The 15317-nt window shown below is 44.9% G+C and overlaps 1 pseudogene; it reads left to right on the forward strand.

Moving 5' to 3' along the window:
- Positions 1 to 15317, forward strand: part of LOC122935550 — a 152620-nt pseudogene that overhangs the window by 79363 nt on the left and 57940 nt on the right.

Consider the following 15317-nt stretch of genomic DNA (forward strand, 5'->3'; position numbering starts at 1 on the left):
CTTGTCTGCTGAGGCATGACGTCCTACTCTTCTTGAAGGGCGGCCCTCAGGTCATTGACGTTCTGGGGTACAGAGTTACGAGCCTCTACACGGCGACTCAGCTGATCCCATAGGTTTTCAATGGGATTCAGGTCTGGAGAAAGTGCAGGCCACTCCATTTGTGGTCCCCGAGTCTCCAGCAGTCGTTCCCTAATGATACGACCTCGATGAGCTGGAGCGTTGTCCTCCATGAAGATGACATTAGGCCTGTGTTCATGCAGAGGCACAATGACTGGATTAATGATGTTCTTCAAGTAGTATGGGCTTGTCACCGGACCATTCACAGAGTGTAGGGCAGTTCTGTATTGACTAGACCCACCTGCCCGCACTGTAACACCACCACCACCAAAGGCTTGTCTGGTGACAACTGTGGCTGATGCATAGCGCTCTTCTTGACATCGTTGGCGGCCATCATTTCTGCTCAGTGTGAACCGACTTTCATCAGGAAACAGCACTGAGGCCCACTGGTCAAACGCAAGACAATGACACCTGTGCCTGGTGGTGTGGTCAGGTACCCCGACCAGGCTGATGTAGATGCTTTTGAATGGTCTGACGTGACACTTGAGTGCATCTCACCTCCCGTAAATGTGCCTGGAGTTGTGTGGCATTCATCATCCGGTTCCGCGGGGCATTGTTCACAATGAAGCGGTCATCAGTGTGGAATGTGGACAAAGGACGTCCACTTCTCTGCCTTTCTGTAACTCTTCCAGTCTCTGTATCTCTGACACAACCTGCTGATGACACTATGTGACCCTCTAAGCTCAGTGGCCACTTCCGTCTGAGAACATCCTGCAATGGCGAGGTACTGTTGATCAATTGTTAGGTGTCGTCTTGGTCTCATGATGTCAGAATGTGAACAGCATGATGAGGAGGACTGTTTAAATACCAATTCTAATGGAACCAGGAAATTTATTGGGCGATTCATGGATCAAACACCTGTTGTGAATTTTGCCTTTAAGCTCCTTGTTAGAGAACAGCAAGTTGTGCAGAAAGTACTGAAACACTGAACAGTTGGACATTCACAAGTTTAGAGAAGGTCACATTAAGTTCAGCTGTAAAGGTTAGAGGGCATTTTAGGTTCATCCTGAAATTTCACCCACAAGCCAAATATCCCTAAGTTTTTGTAAGTAGTGTATGTCAACATCAATATAGTTTAGGTGAAGAGTCATATGTCACAATCATGGGGTTACTGGAAGATTAGATATAAGGAGCTGTTTGCAGAACACATTTGTTTAACCCTGTGCTGCCAGTGACATGGAAGGGGCGCTTTGGTCACCAGAGATTTTCTTCCCTAGTGAACAAACTATGGAAGAACAAACAAAAATACTCTTTTTGACTCCATAGTGATCCTTCCATGCAGGGTCAGAATAGGGTAGGCAGCACTGGAACAGAAATCTCATTGCACCCCCCCCCCCCCATAACTCAAAAAACTTGTGTCACACAAACCACACTCCAGCAGGTTTTGCTTTACTTAGGCCACTTTCACACAGGCGTTTTGAATTCCGTTTGTGAGATCCGTTTCAGGGATCTCACAAAGGGTTCAAAACAGATCAGTTCAGTCCCAATGCATTCTGAATGGATAAGGATCCGTTCAGAATGCATCAGTTTGGCTCCGTTCCGCCTCCATTGCGCTCTGGATGCGGACACCAAAACACTGGTGTCCGCCTGGCGATGCGGAGCCAAGCGGATCCGTCCTGACCTACAATGTAAGTCAATGGGGACGGATCCGTTTTCACTGACACAATCTGGTGCAATTGAAAACTGATCCGTTCCCCATTGACTTTCAATCTAAGTCAGGACGGATCCGTTTTGACTTAGACTTTTTTTAAAAATAATAATGCAAACAGATCCGTTCTGAACGGATACCAGCGTTTGTATTATAGGTGCGGACCCGTCTGTGCAGATACCAGACGCACGTACAGATCCGCACCGAACGCAGGTGTGAAAGTAGCCTAACAATCTTCACCACTGCCTTAAATATGCAACCACGTATGCAAAACATCTCTCCAGCGGCGCCAAATAAATACCACCATGCAGCACAAGATACCTCCCCGCAGCACCAAATATCATAGTGCAGCACAAGATACCTCCCCTGCAGCACCAAATATCATAGTGCAGCACAAGATACCTCCCCGCAGCACCAAATATCATAGTGCAGCACAAGATACCTCCCCGCAGCACCAAATATCATAGTGCAGCACAAGATACCTCCCCTGCAGCACCAAATATCATAGTGTAGCACAAGATACCTCCCCCGCAGCACCAAATATCATAGTGCAGCACAAGATACCTCCCCTGCAGCACCAAATATCATAGTGCAGCACAAGATACTTTCCCCGCAGCACCAAACAAATATCATAGTGCAGCACAAGATACCTCCCCCGCAGCACCAAATATCATAGTGCAGCACAAGATACCTCCCCCGCAGCACCAAATATCATAGTGCAGCACAAGATACCTCCCCCGCAGCACCAAATATCATAGTGCAGCACAAGATACCTCCCCTGCAGCACCAAATATCATAGTGTAGCACAAGATACCTCCCCCGCAGCACCAAATATCATAGTGCAGCACAAGATACCTCCCCCGCAGCACCAAATATCATAGTGCAGCACAAGATACCTCCCCGCAGCACCAAATATCATAGTGCAGCACAAGATACCTCCCCTGCAGCACCAAATATCATAGTGTAGCACAAGATACCTCCCCCGCAGCACCAAATATCATAGTGCAGCACAAGATACCTCCCCCGCAGCACCAAACAAATATCATAGTGCAGCACAAGATACCTCCCCCGCAGCACCAAATATCATAGTGCAGCACAAGATACCTCCCCGCAGCACCAAATATCATAGTGCAGCACAAGATACCTCCCCCGCAGCACCAAATATCATAGTGCAGCACAAGATACCTCCCCGCAGCACCAAATATCATAGTGCAGCACAAGATACCTCCCCTGCAGCACCAAATATCATAGTGTAGCACAAGATACCTCCCCCGCAGCACCAAATATCATAGTGCAGCACAAGATACCTCCCCCGCAGCACCAAACAAATATCATAGTGCAGCACAAGATACCTCCCCCGCAGCACCAAATATCATAGTGCAGCACAAGATACCTCCCCCGCAGCACCAAATATCATAGTGCAGCACAAGATACCTCCCTGCAGCACCAAATATCATAGTGCAGCACAAGATACCTCCCCGCAGCACCAAACAAATATCATAGTGCAGCACAAGATACCTCCCCCGCAGCACCAAACAAATATCATAGTGCAGCACAAGATACCTCCCCGCAGCACCAAATATCATAGTGCAGCACAAGATACCTCCCCGCAGCACCAAATATCATAGTGCAGCACAAGATACCTCCCCCGCAGCACCAAATATCATAGTGCAGCACAAGATACCTCCCCCGCAGCACCAAATATCATAGTGCAGCACAAGATACCTCCCCCGCAGCACCAAACAAATATCATAGTGCAGCACAAGATACCTCCCCCGCAGCACCAAATATCATAGTGCAGCACAAGATACCTCCCCCGCAGCACCAAATATCATAGTGCAGCACAAGATACCTCCCCCGCAGCACCAAATATCATAGTGCAGCACAAGATACCTCCCCCGCAGCACCAAACAAATATCATAGTGCAGCACAAGATACCTCCCCCGCAGCACTAAATATCATAGTGCAGCACAAGATACCTCCCCCGCAGCACCAAACAAATATCATAGTGCAGCACAAGATACCTCCCCCGCAGCACCAAACAAATATCATAGTGCAGCACAAGATACCTCCCCCGCAGCACCAAATATCATAGTGCAGCACAAGATACCTCCCCGCAGCACCAAATATCATAGTGCAGCACAAGATACCTCCCCCGCAGCACCAAACAAATATCATAGTGCAGCACAAGATACCTCCCCCGCAGCACCAAATATCATAGTGCAGCACAAGATACCTCCCCCGCAGCACCAAATATCATAGTGCAGCACAAGATACCTCCCCCGCAGCACCAAATATCATAGTGCAGCACAAGATACCTCCCCCGCAGCACCAAATATCATAGTGCAGCACAAGATACCTCCCCCGCAGCACCAAATATCATAGTGCAGCACAAGATACCTCCCCCGCAGCACCAAATATCATAGTGCAGCACAAGATACCTCCCCCGCAGCACCAAATATCATAGTGCAGCACAAGATACCTCCCCCGCAGCACCAAACAAATATCATAGTGCAGCACAAGATACCTCCCCCGCAGCACCAAACAAATATCATAGTGCAGCACAAGATACCTCCCCCGCAGCACCAAACAAATATCATAGTGCAGCACAAGATAACTCCCCCACAGTAACATTGTAGCATAGTTTATAAGGCTGAAAAAAGCCCTCTGTCCATCCAGTTCAGCCTGTTATCCTGCAACTAACGCAAAATACCTCCCCGGCAGCACCAAATATCACAGTGCAGCACAACATACCACTGCGGCAGCGCCAATCAGATACTACAGTGCAACACAAAATACCTTCCCAGTAGTGTCAATCAAATGCTACAGCACCACTGGCAGCAATGTACCCTTTTTACACTGCCTCCCCACTGGCAGGAACATTGTGAGCGTAATTGAGATGTATGCTACACTCCAACAGAAAATTATGAAATTATGGAATCATAATCACACAGACAACTTGCAACTATAAGTACCAACATAGTAACATAATCATACCAACATAGTAACATAATCATACCAGCATAGTAACATAGTAACATAATCATACCAGCATAGTAGCATAGTAAGGCTACTTTCACACTTGCGGCAGGACGGATCCGACAGGCTGTTCACCATGTCGGATCCGTCCTGCGGCTATTTCGCCGTGCCGCCGGACCGCCGCACCGTCTCCATTGACTAAAATGGGGACAGGGGCGGAGCTCCGGCGCAGCACGGCGGTGCACGGTGGAAGCCGCCGGACTAAAAAGCCTGACATGCAGTAATTTTAGTCCGGCGGCCTTTCGCCGTGCACCGCCGTGCTGCGCCGGAGCTCCGTCCCCGTCCCCATTATAGTCAATGGGGACGGAGCGGCGGTCCGGCGGCACGGCGAAATAGCCGCAGGACGGATCTGACATGGTGAACAGCCTGTCGGATCCGTCCTGCCGCAAGTGTGAAAGTACCCTAACATAATCATACCAGCATAGTAACATAATGCCATAATCATACCAGCATAGTAACATAATACCATAATCATACCAGCATAGTAACATAATGCCATAATCATACCAGCATAGTAACATAATACCATAATCATACCAGCATAGTAACATAATACCATAATCATACCAGCATAGTAACATAATGCCATAATCATACCAGCATAGTAACATAATACCATAATCATACCAGCATAGTAACATAATCATACCAGCATAGTAACATAATACCATAATCATACCAGCATAGTAACTCGGACACACATGAGGTCATGTGGTTTCATCACCCAGTGTTGTCAGCACCAGGTTTGGCTCCTCGGTGAAGCACCCGCTCTTTCTCGTGGAGTTCATTTTATTGCTTCTGCTCCACGTATTTTACCCGGGTTATTATCTGTATAGGAGGAAATAAATCTCCGTAAATAATATTTTTATTTCACAGACGATCAGATCCAGCCGGCGCAGGAGACGCATCTCCCTCTGTCCTTGGTCTTATCCATTGTGACATCCGGGCTCGTGGCCGCCCTCATTCTGGCCTTCTCCGGGATAATGATTGGTGAGTAACCAGCAAATTATTGGACGAAGACCCTCATCATCGAGCAATCCGCAGACCCCCAGCTGTACACCGTACGGGGCAAATGCCTCCAGTATCAAACATGATAGTTGTAGATCCACTGTTCTAACAGCTCAGCCAAGAGCATCACACATGATAGGATTAGATACAGTGACTCAGCAGACAGTATCACACATGATAGGATTAGATACAGTGACTCAGCAGAAGTATCACACATGATAGGATTAGACACAGCTCAGCAGAAGTATCACACATCACAGGCTTAGATACATCTCAGCAGACAGTATCACACATCATAGGCTTAGATACAGCTCAGCAGACAGTATCACACATCACAGGCTTAGATACACTTCTGTAGAGCAGTAGATACATCTGTACACATCTTTTTTGCACATTACATTTTTGTATCCCTGTCTCTCATTTTCCTGTCCTTTGTCTCCAGTTTATCGGAGGAAGCACCAAGAGCTCCAGGCCATACAGATGGAGCTACAAAGCCCAGACTACAAGCTCAGCAAAGTCCGGACGTCCACCATCATGACGGACTACAACCCCAACTATTGCTTCGCCGGCAAGGTCACATCCATAGGGGACCTAAAGGAGGTGCCCAGGAAGAACATCTCCCTGATTAGGTAAGTATATTACATACATATATATATAATGCATCGGACTATACGCTGCAAGGCATGATGGGAGAGATAATCAGAAGAAAAAGGGGGCTGAGTAAAAAAAGAATTTTACTTTAAATATTGATACAATGTAACAGGCCAGGTAGTCATTTAAAGGGATTCTCCAGTCAGAGCCTCCGCATGTGATTCCAGGTCAGATTTTCAATAAATCGATGTAAGTGGTAATCACTAAACAAGGAGATGGGCGGACATTGAAAGCAGAGTCTTATTCTATCTATCACTGAAGGGCTGGTGGTAGGTGACCATAATCCGGAGGCACTCCAGAAGTCCAATGAAGAGGAACTGAGCAAGTCTCCTGGACCATACCATTCCGTTTTAGAGGTGGAATCATTGACATGAAAGAGAAAAGCCCTTTAAGCTCCACCTTGGGCTCAACCAAGCCAGACCTGATAGGGTGTATAATGCTTTCGCTTATAATTACTGGCCCATGTCATTGGACAGATAAAAGTCAAAACATATGAAGATCAGTTCAAAAAATGTTTGCCCTCGTTCTGGACCATCAGATGCCAGATTTACTGTTCTTCTCTGTCCCTCTATTCAGTCTTGTTATCTGTTTCTGACATTGTTGTGTTTTTGATAAAGTTGAATTGAAAAAAAAAAACTGACACAGGAAGCAGCAGACCGATGACCACACCCAGACAGTGGTTCCTGTGGATAGAATGTATAAGCTCTATCTTTCCATGGATATCTTGAATTCCTGGACACCATCAACAGAAAAAACACTATGAAAACCAGATCTGCCTTGCAAGACGATTGCACCGGACCCATAATAAAGAAGAGTGTATACCGCCCTTTAAATGGATATCACCGTCATTGGCTAAAAACAAGAGGTCCGGAAAAAACTCACGACATCTACACTTTGCTTGCATTTACTCCCACGATCTCTTGGACTGCCAAGGCCAAAGCTGATTGCATTCAGGAGCTGAAAATTAACTATAATTCTCCCATTTGTGATAGAAAGAGGGAAATATCTGCTGTGACTTCACCTTCTCTTATCATTAAATTGATGGCCTGCCAGAGGAAGACCTTGTACCGGAGTCACAACCAATTTGTCAAAAAGGTTGGAGAACGACAAGACAGATGAAATCCTGAGCCGAAGAGAACTTGCTTCAAGTTTTAATGATAAATATGTCACAGGCAACGTCGAAAACCTGTCACTCACCTTTACATGGAAGCCATCGCAGAACGAGACTTCGCGGACCCCATCACAGCGGACAAAACTCCTTCCTGGTGGCGTATTTATAGTCAATGTCAGATGTTCCCAATTTCTGTGAATTACTTAAGAAATCTTCCAGGGGCAAATGACAGGTCCAGAGATGATTATAACATCACTGCTGCCGGTGAGATCTGGGAGATGGACAGATCCAATGCATGACATGGAGAGGAGAAGACACATGGACATCAAAATCCATATGATCTTGTAGGGTGATGTTGTCTCCATCCTTCCATTAGTGTAATGGGATTTTTAAACCAGGAAGATCAGGATGAACCGAGTCTATACATTTTACACTGATGTCTACACAGAAGCCAATCAGTGCATTTTAAAGTGCTACCAAAATCAATGTCCATCATGCCACTTAGCACACAGGTCATGTATGAGGTATCCCTGAGCAAGTGCACATACTAATGATATGCACATACTGTCCCTGTGTATTGTTACCATGTACAAGACTATAACTACTATAATACTGCTCCTATGTACAGGAATATAACTGCTATAATACTGCTCCTATGTACAAGACTATAACTACTATAATACTGCTCCTATGTACAGGAATATAACTACTATAATACTGCTCCTATGTACAAGAATATAACTACTATAATACTGCTCCTATGTACAGGAATATAACTACTATAATACTGCTCCTATGTACAAGACTATAACTACTATAATACTGCTCCTATGTACAGGAATATAACTACTATAATACTGCTCCTATGTACAAGAATATAACTACTATAATACTGCCTCCTATGTACAAGAATATAACTACTATAATACTGCTCCTATGTACAAGAATATAACTACTATAATACTGCTCCTATGTACAAGAATATAACCTACTATAATACTGCTCCTATGTACAAGAATATAACTACTATAATACTGCCTCCTATGTACAAGAATATAACTACTATAATACTGCCTCCTATGTACAAGAATATAACTACTATAATACTGCTTCCTATGTACAAGAATATAACTACTATAATACTGCTCCTATGTACAAGAATATAACTACTATAATACTGCTCCTATGTACAAGAATATAACTACTATAATACTGCTCCTATGTACAAGAATATAACTACTATAATACTGCCTCCTATGTACAAGAATATAACTACTATAATACTGCCTCCTATGTACAAGAATATAACTACTATAATACTGCCTCCTATGTACAAGAATATAACTACTATAATACTGCTCCTATGTACAAGAATATAACTACTATAATACTGCCTCCTATGTACAAGAATATAACCTACTATAATACTGCTCCTATGTACAAGAATATAACTACTATAATACTGCCTCTATGTACAAGAATATAACTACTATAATACTGCCTCCTATGTACAAGAATATAACTACTATAATACTGCCTCCTATGTACAAGAATATAACTACTATAATACTGCCTCCTATGTACAAGAATATAACTACTATAATACTGCTCCTATGTACAAGAATATAACTACTATAATACTGCTCCTATGTACAAGAATATAACTACTATAATACTGCCTCCTATGTACAAGAATATAACTACTATAATACTGCCTCCTATGTACAAGAATACTACTATAATACTGCTCCTAAAATATACTACTATAATACTGCCTCCTATGTACAAGAATATAACTACTATAATACTGCCTCCTATGTACAAGAATATAACTACTATAATACTGCCTCCTATGTACAAGAATATAACTACTATAATACTGCCTCCTATGTACAAGAATATAACTACTATAATACTGCCTCCTATGTACAAGAATATAACTACTATAATACTGCTCCTATGTACAAGAATATAACTACTATAATACTGCCTCCTATGTACAAGAATATAACTACTATAATACTGCTCCTATGTACAAGAATATAACTACTATAATACTGCTCCTATGTACAAGAATATAACTACTATAATACTGCCTCCTATGTACAAGAATATAACTACTATAATACTGCCTCCTATGTACAAGAATATAACTACTATAATACTGCTCCTATGTACAAGAATATAACTACTATAATACTGCCTCCTATGTACAAGAATATAACTACTATAATACTGCCTCCTATGTACAAGATATAACTACTATAATACTGCCTCCTATGATACAGAATATAACTACTATAATACTGCCTCCTATGTACAAGAATATAACTACTATAATACTGCTCCTATGTACAAGAATATAACTACTATAATACTGCCTCCTATGTACAAGAATATAACTACTATAATACTGCTCCTATGTACAAGAATATAACTACTATAATACTGCTCCTATGTAAGAATATAACTACTATAATACTGCTCCTATGTACAAGAATATAACTACTATAATACTGCTCCTATGTACAAGAATATAAACTATAATACTGCTCCTATGTACAAGAATATAACTACTATAATACTGCTCCTATGTACAAGAATAAACTACTATAATACTGCTCCTATGTACAAGAATATAACTACTATAATACTGCTCCTATGTACAAGAATATAACTACTATAATACTGCTCCTATGTACAAGAATATAACTACTATAATACTGCTCCTATGTACAAGAATAAACTACTATAATACTGCCTATGTACAAGAATATAACTACTATAATACTGCTCCTATGTACAAGAATATAACTACTATAATACTGCTCCTATGTACAAGAATATAACTACTATAATACTGCTCCTATGTACAAGAATATAACTACTATAATACTGATCCTATGTACAAGAATATAACTACTATAATACTGCTCCTATGTACAAGAATATAACTGACTATAATACTGCCCCTATGTACAAGAATATAACTGACTATAATACTGCCTCCTATGTACAAGAATATAACTACTATAATACTGCTCCTATGTACAAGAATATAACTACTATAATACTGCTCCTATGTACAAGAATATAACTACTATAATACTGCCTCCTATGTACAAGAATATAACTACTATAATACTGCTCCTATGTACAAGAATATAACTACTATAATACTGCTCCTATGTACAAGAATATAACTACTATAACACTGCCCCTATGTACAAGAATATAACTTGCTATAATACTGCCTCCTATGTACAAGAATATAACTACTATAATACTGCCTCCTATGTACAAGAATATAACTACTATAATACTGCTCCTATGTACAAGAATATAACTACTATAATACTGCCCCTATGTACAAGAATATAACTGCTATAATACTGCCTCCTATGTACAAGAATAGAACTACTATAATACTGCTCCTATGTACAAGAATATAACTACTAGGGCGGAGTTTGGCCGCTGAGCTGCATGGCTGCCGGTGACTGAGCTCCTCATCCTAGCCGGCACAAACCCCCTTTTATAGCACCTTTTAGAAGCTTGAAATGGGCAAAGTGGAGAGAGATCGCCCCAGGGAACCTGCTGACCCACCTGTGAGCCGCTCCAAACAGCCTGACATGGAGAAATTCCTGAGGAAAGCTGCCAAGGGCACCGCTGCTGGGACACCTAAGATGGCGCCGGCTCCTTCTATTCATTCCGATCCGGATGAATTTTCAGAAGCGGGAAGTATTTCGGATGCTTCCGACTATAAAAATCGCAAGCGGGGAGCGAATCTTTCAAAAGCGATCCTTCGCGAAATTTTGGACTCTGCGCTAGCTCCCCTGAAGCAGGACTTGACTGAAATAAAGACCGATCTCCGATCCATCGGCCAGAGAGTCGCTGCACTGGAAAACTCGCAAGACGCGATTATTCGCTTCGGTGAGGAAACATGCTCCACCCTCGGATCGCATAAAGATCTTCTTAACGATGCCCTCCTGCGAATTGAGGATCAGGAAAATCGCAGCCGTAGACGTAATATTCGCATCCGCGGCCTCCCTGAAATATTCGCATCGGAAGTTCTTGAAAAAATCGCGAAAGAAATATTCGCGAATCTTTTAACTCCAGAAAGAGCAGCAAATATTGTCATTGAACGCATACATCGCGCTCTTCGCCCCAAGCCAAAGGCTTCAGACCCTCCGAGAGATGTTGTCTGCGGTATCCTCAGTTTTGTGGACACTGCGGCTCTATTGAAAGCCAGTAGAGAGGCGGACCGCCTGGAATATGAAGGCTCGCAGCTGCAGTTCTTTCAGGACTTGGCACCTTCCACGTTGGCAAAGAGACGTGTTTTGCGTCCGCTTCTTGAAGTTCTTAAATCTTCCGGGACCCAGTTCCGCTGGCTGTACCCCTTTGGCTTGGCCGTCGTCAAAAACGGACGGCAGATCACCATACGCACGCCTCAGGACCTATCCGGGGCCTGGGTCCCACTGGGTATTGCTCCAATTGAAATTCCGTCCTGGATGCCGGCAGACCAGGGAGATCCTATACCCTCGCCTCCGACTGCAGACACCTGGTCCCTTGTGCCTGCCGGGAAGAAATCCCGACCCAGTCAGAGTTCCCAGGCCTCCGCTGCTGCGGGTCGCTCTCCTCATCGCTGATTCTTCTCTGTTACGTTGGCCACCATTTTCGCCGTTCGCAGTTCCGGTGTTCTCCTGAAGTGGACCTCCGGAAGTTACGGTTTTCTCCTGTTATATTGTTCAGGACATGCATAGGAGCCGTCTAGCCTTTTGACATGGCCTTTCTAGGTGTTTCCAGGCCTTTGTTCACCTCCCTGAGGACTTCACCCTCCTGAATGTTATCTACCTCTCCCCTCCCACCCCCTCTGCACAGGGGATTTGTTTGCCGTTGTTTCCCTCATTGACTTCCTTGTTACCTGATGGCCTTTTCATGGCCTCTCCCAGCTCTACGAGACCCCCCGCCTGATGGATCCCGGCACCAGGCCGTGATGAGAAAGGATCCTCTGATTCCCAGGCGCTCCGTGGAGCTCTTAGTTCTGCATTCTGTGATTATGATTTACTGTCTGCCTTATTGTCTACCTTCTTTTGCCCTCATGTGTTTCCCCTTTTGTGTCCTCTTATCCCATCCTAAGGCTCTTTCTTGGTTCGCTCAGATTATGATTGCTTTGTGCTTTCCTGCTGACTTAACATGGCTTCTCTTATAGTTTCTTCTCTTAATGTCCGGGGCCTGAACGAGCCGTGCAAAAGATCCCAGGTGATTTCCTTACTACTAAAAGACAAAGTCTCAATAGCCTTTTTTCAAGAAACACATTTCCGGGCAGGTAAGATTCCCAATCTTCCTTCCAAAAAGTTCACTCAGTGGTTCCACAGCGCACAGGCCTCCGCTAGCCGGGGTGTCAGTATTGCCATTCACAAGCAGGTACCCTTTGCGGTTACAGCCTCCTCCTCGGATCCTGATGGCCGGTACTTATTTGTGAAGGGCTCTATAGCGGGCACACCGGTTACACTGGCCAATATTTACGCGCCGAATAGGGGACAGGTTGCATGGCTGGTTCAGACCCTCGCTGCGCTGGCGGCATTCAAACAGGGTATGGTAATTCTGGGGGGAGATTTTAATGTGACCCTAGACCCACTTCTGGATTCCTCCTCGGGGAAATCGGCTATCACTCACGTACGTCTTAGACGCCTGAAGGTGGCTCTGCGTAAACTAGGTGTTATTGATACCTGGCGTACCCTGAACCCCACGGGTCGTGACTACTCGTTCTACTCCCATGCCAAGTCCTCACACCACAGATTAGACTATGTCTTTCTCTCCTCTGAGCATGTCAAACAAATTGTAAACACCCGAATAGGCAACATCACGTTGTCGGACCACGCCCCTGTCTTTCTGACAGTTTCGCTGTCCACTCTCCCTACACGGGAATGGAACTGGCGTCTCAATGAGACCATCATCCAGGACCAGGTGTCATCGGGGAAAATGGCCACCTCCCTCCAGGAGTTCTTCAGTACTAACACCGCAGGTCCCTCCCCTCCCTCCCCCGCTGTAATCTGGGAAACCCACAAGGCCGTGATCCGTGGAGAGCTCATCGCTCTCGGCTCTCATCTTAAAAAACAAAGGGCCCAGGCCATGTCCACCCTCCTATCCCGTATCGCCACCCTCGAGCTCAGCCATAAGCAATCCCAAGCGTTAAGCCTTGCGGAGGAGCTTTCTGTCGCGCGATCTCAATTAAAAGATATGTTGAACGTTACTTCAGCTAAATTACTCCTTCGTGCGCGCTTCAAATCCTACGCACATGGCGACAGAGGGAACAGACTTATGGCGGCGCTAACTAAACAACAATTTTCTGACTCCTTCATTCCGGCGATCAAAGATGCGGCGGGCAATCACCTTAAGTCTACCCCTGATATAGCCAAAGCATTTTGTGCCTTCTACGAAGACCTTTACAACCTCCCGCCCCCTCCTGGGTCATCTCCCTGCTCCGTCGCGGAGGCCTCGAATAAATTCCTCTCCTCCCTTCAGCTTCCCTCTATATCCCCGGATCAGTCCTCCCAACTATTAACTCCCATCTCTGGCCCGGAAGTACTGAACGTCCTAGCCACTATCCCCTCCGGTCGCAGTCCCGGCCCTGACGGTTTCACCATCTCTTATTATAAAACTTTTAAATCTGTCCTAGCCCCTCAATTTAGCTCCCTATGTAATTATCTCCTGGGTGGTGGCCACCTCCCTGCCCAGTCACTCACAGCCCACATCACCATTATCCATAAGGAGAATAAAGACCCGTTGCAATGTGGCAGTTACCGCCCTATCTCCCTACTAAACACGGACATTAAATGGTGGGCTAAGATCCTGGCTCAACGGATTCAGAAAGTTCTCCCGGATGTTATTCACAAAGAACAAGTTGGCTTTGTCTCTGGCAGACAGGGTAATGAGAATACTGTTCGCCTCCTTCATCTTATGAACTGGGCACGGTCTACCTCTACCCCGCTAGCTCTGCTGAGCACTGATGCAGAGAAAGCTTTTGACAGAGTGAGCTGGCAGTATATGTCACTGGCTCTGTCGAAATTTGGCTTTCCTGACCAACTCATTTCCGCTATCCTCTCTCTGTACTCTGCCCCCTCTGCCAGGGTCAAAGTCAACGGCACTCTTTCACCCGCCTTTGCCATTACTAATGGCACTAGGCAGGGTTGCCCTCTCTCCCCCTCGCTTTTTGTGATAGTCATGGAAACTCTCCTGTGCAAAATCAGGCAAGATCCCGATATTGAAGGTCTCCAGAGAGCCTCCCACACTCACCTCACGGCGGCTTTTGCAGACGACCTCCTTATTATGACCACGAACCCTGAGACATCCTTCCCCCGGCTACACTCTATATTTGAAGAATTCGGTGGGGTCTCCAATTTCAAGATCAACTATAGCAAATCCCTTGCCCTGAATGTTACATGTAAACCCGCTCTTGTTGCGTCGCTTAAACGCTCCACCCCCTTCACTTGGGCCGCTCGGGACATCACATTTTTGGGGATTCACATCTCTGCGAATCTGAATGACCTTTACAGCCTTAATTACACCCCTATGCTCAACTCAATTAAATCCCATCTACAGTCGGTAAAACTTCCCTTCATCTCCTGGATAGGCAGGAAGAATTATCTCAAGACCTTCATTGTCCCCAAACTCCTATACCTGCTGCAGACGTTGCCCATATGGCTCCCGCGCTCGTACTTTACAGAGTTGCGTAGGAGATTC

Source organism: Bufo gargarizans, chromosome 4 (assembly GCF_014858855.1).
Source record: "Bufo gargarizans isolate SCDJY-AF-19 chromosome 4, ASM1485885v1, whole genome shotgun sequence".
NCBI lineage: Eukaryota > Metazoa > Chordata > Amphibia > Anura > Bufonidae > Bufo > Bufo gargarizans.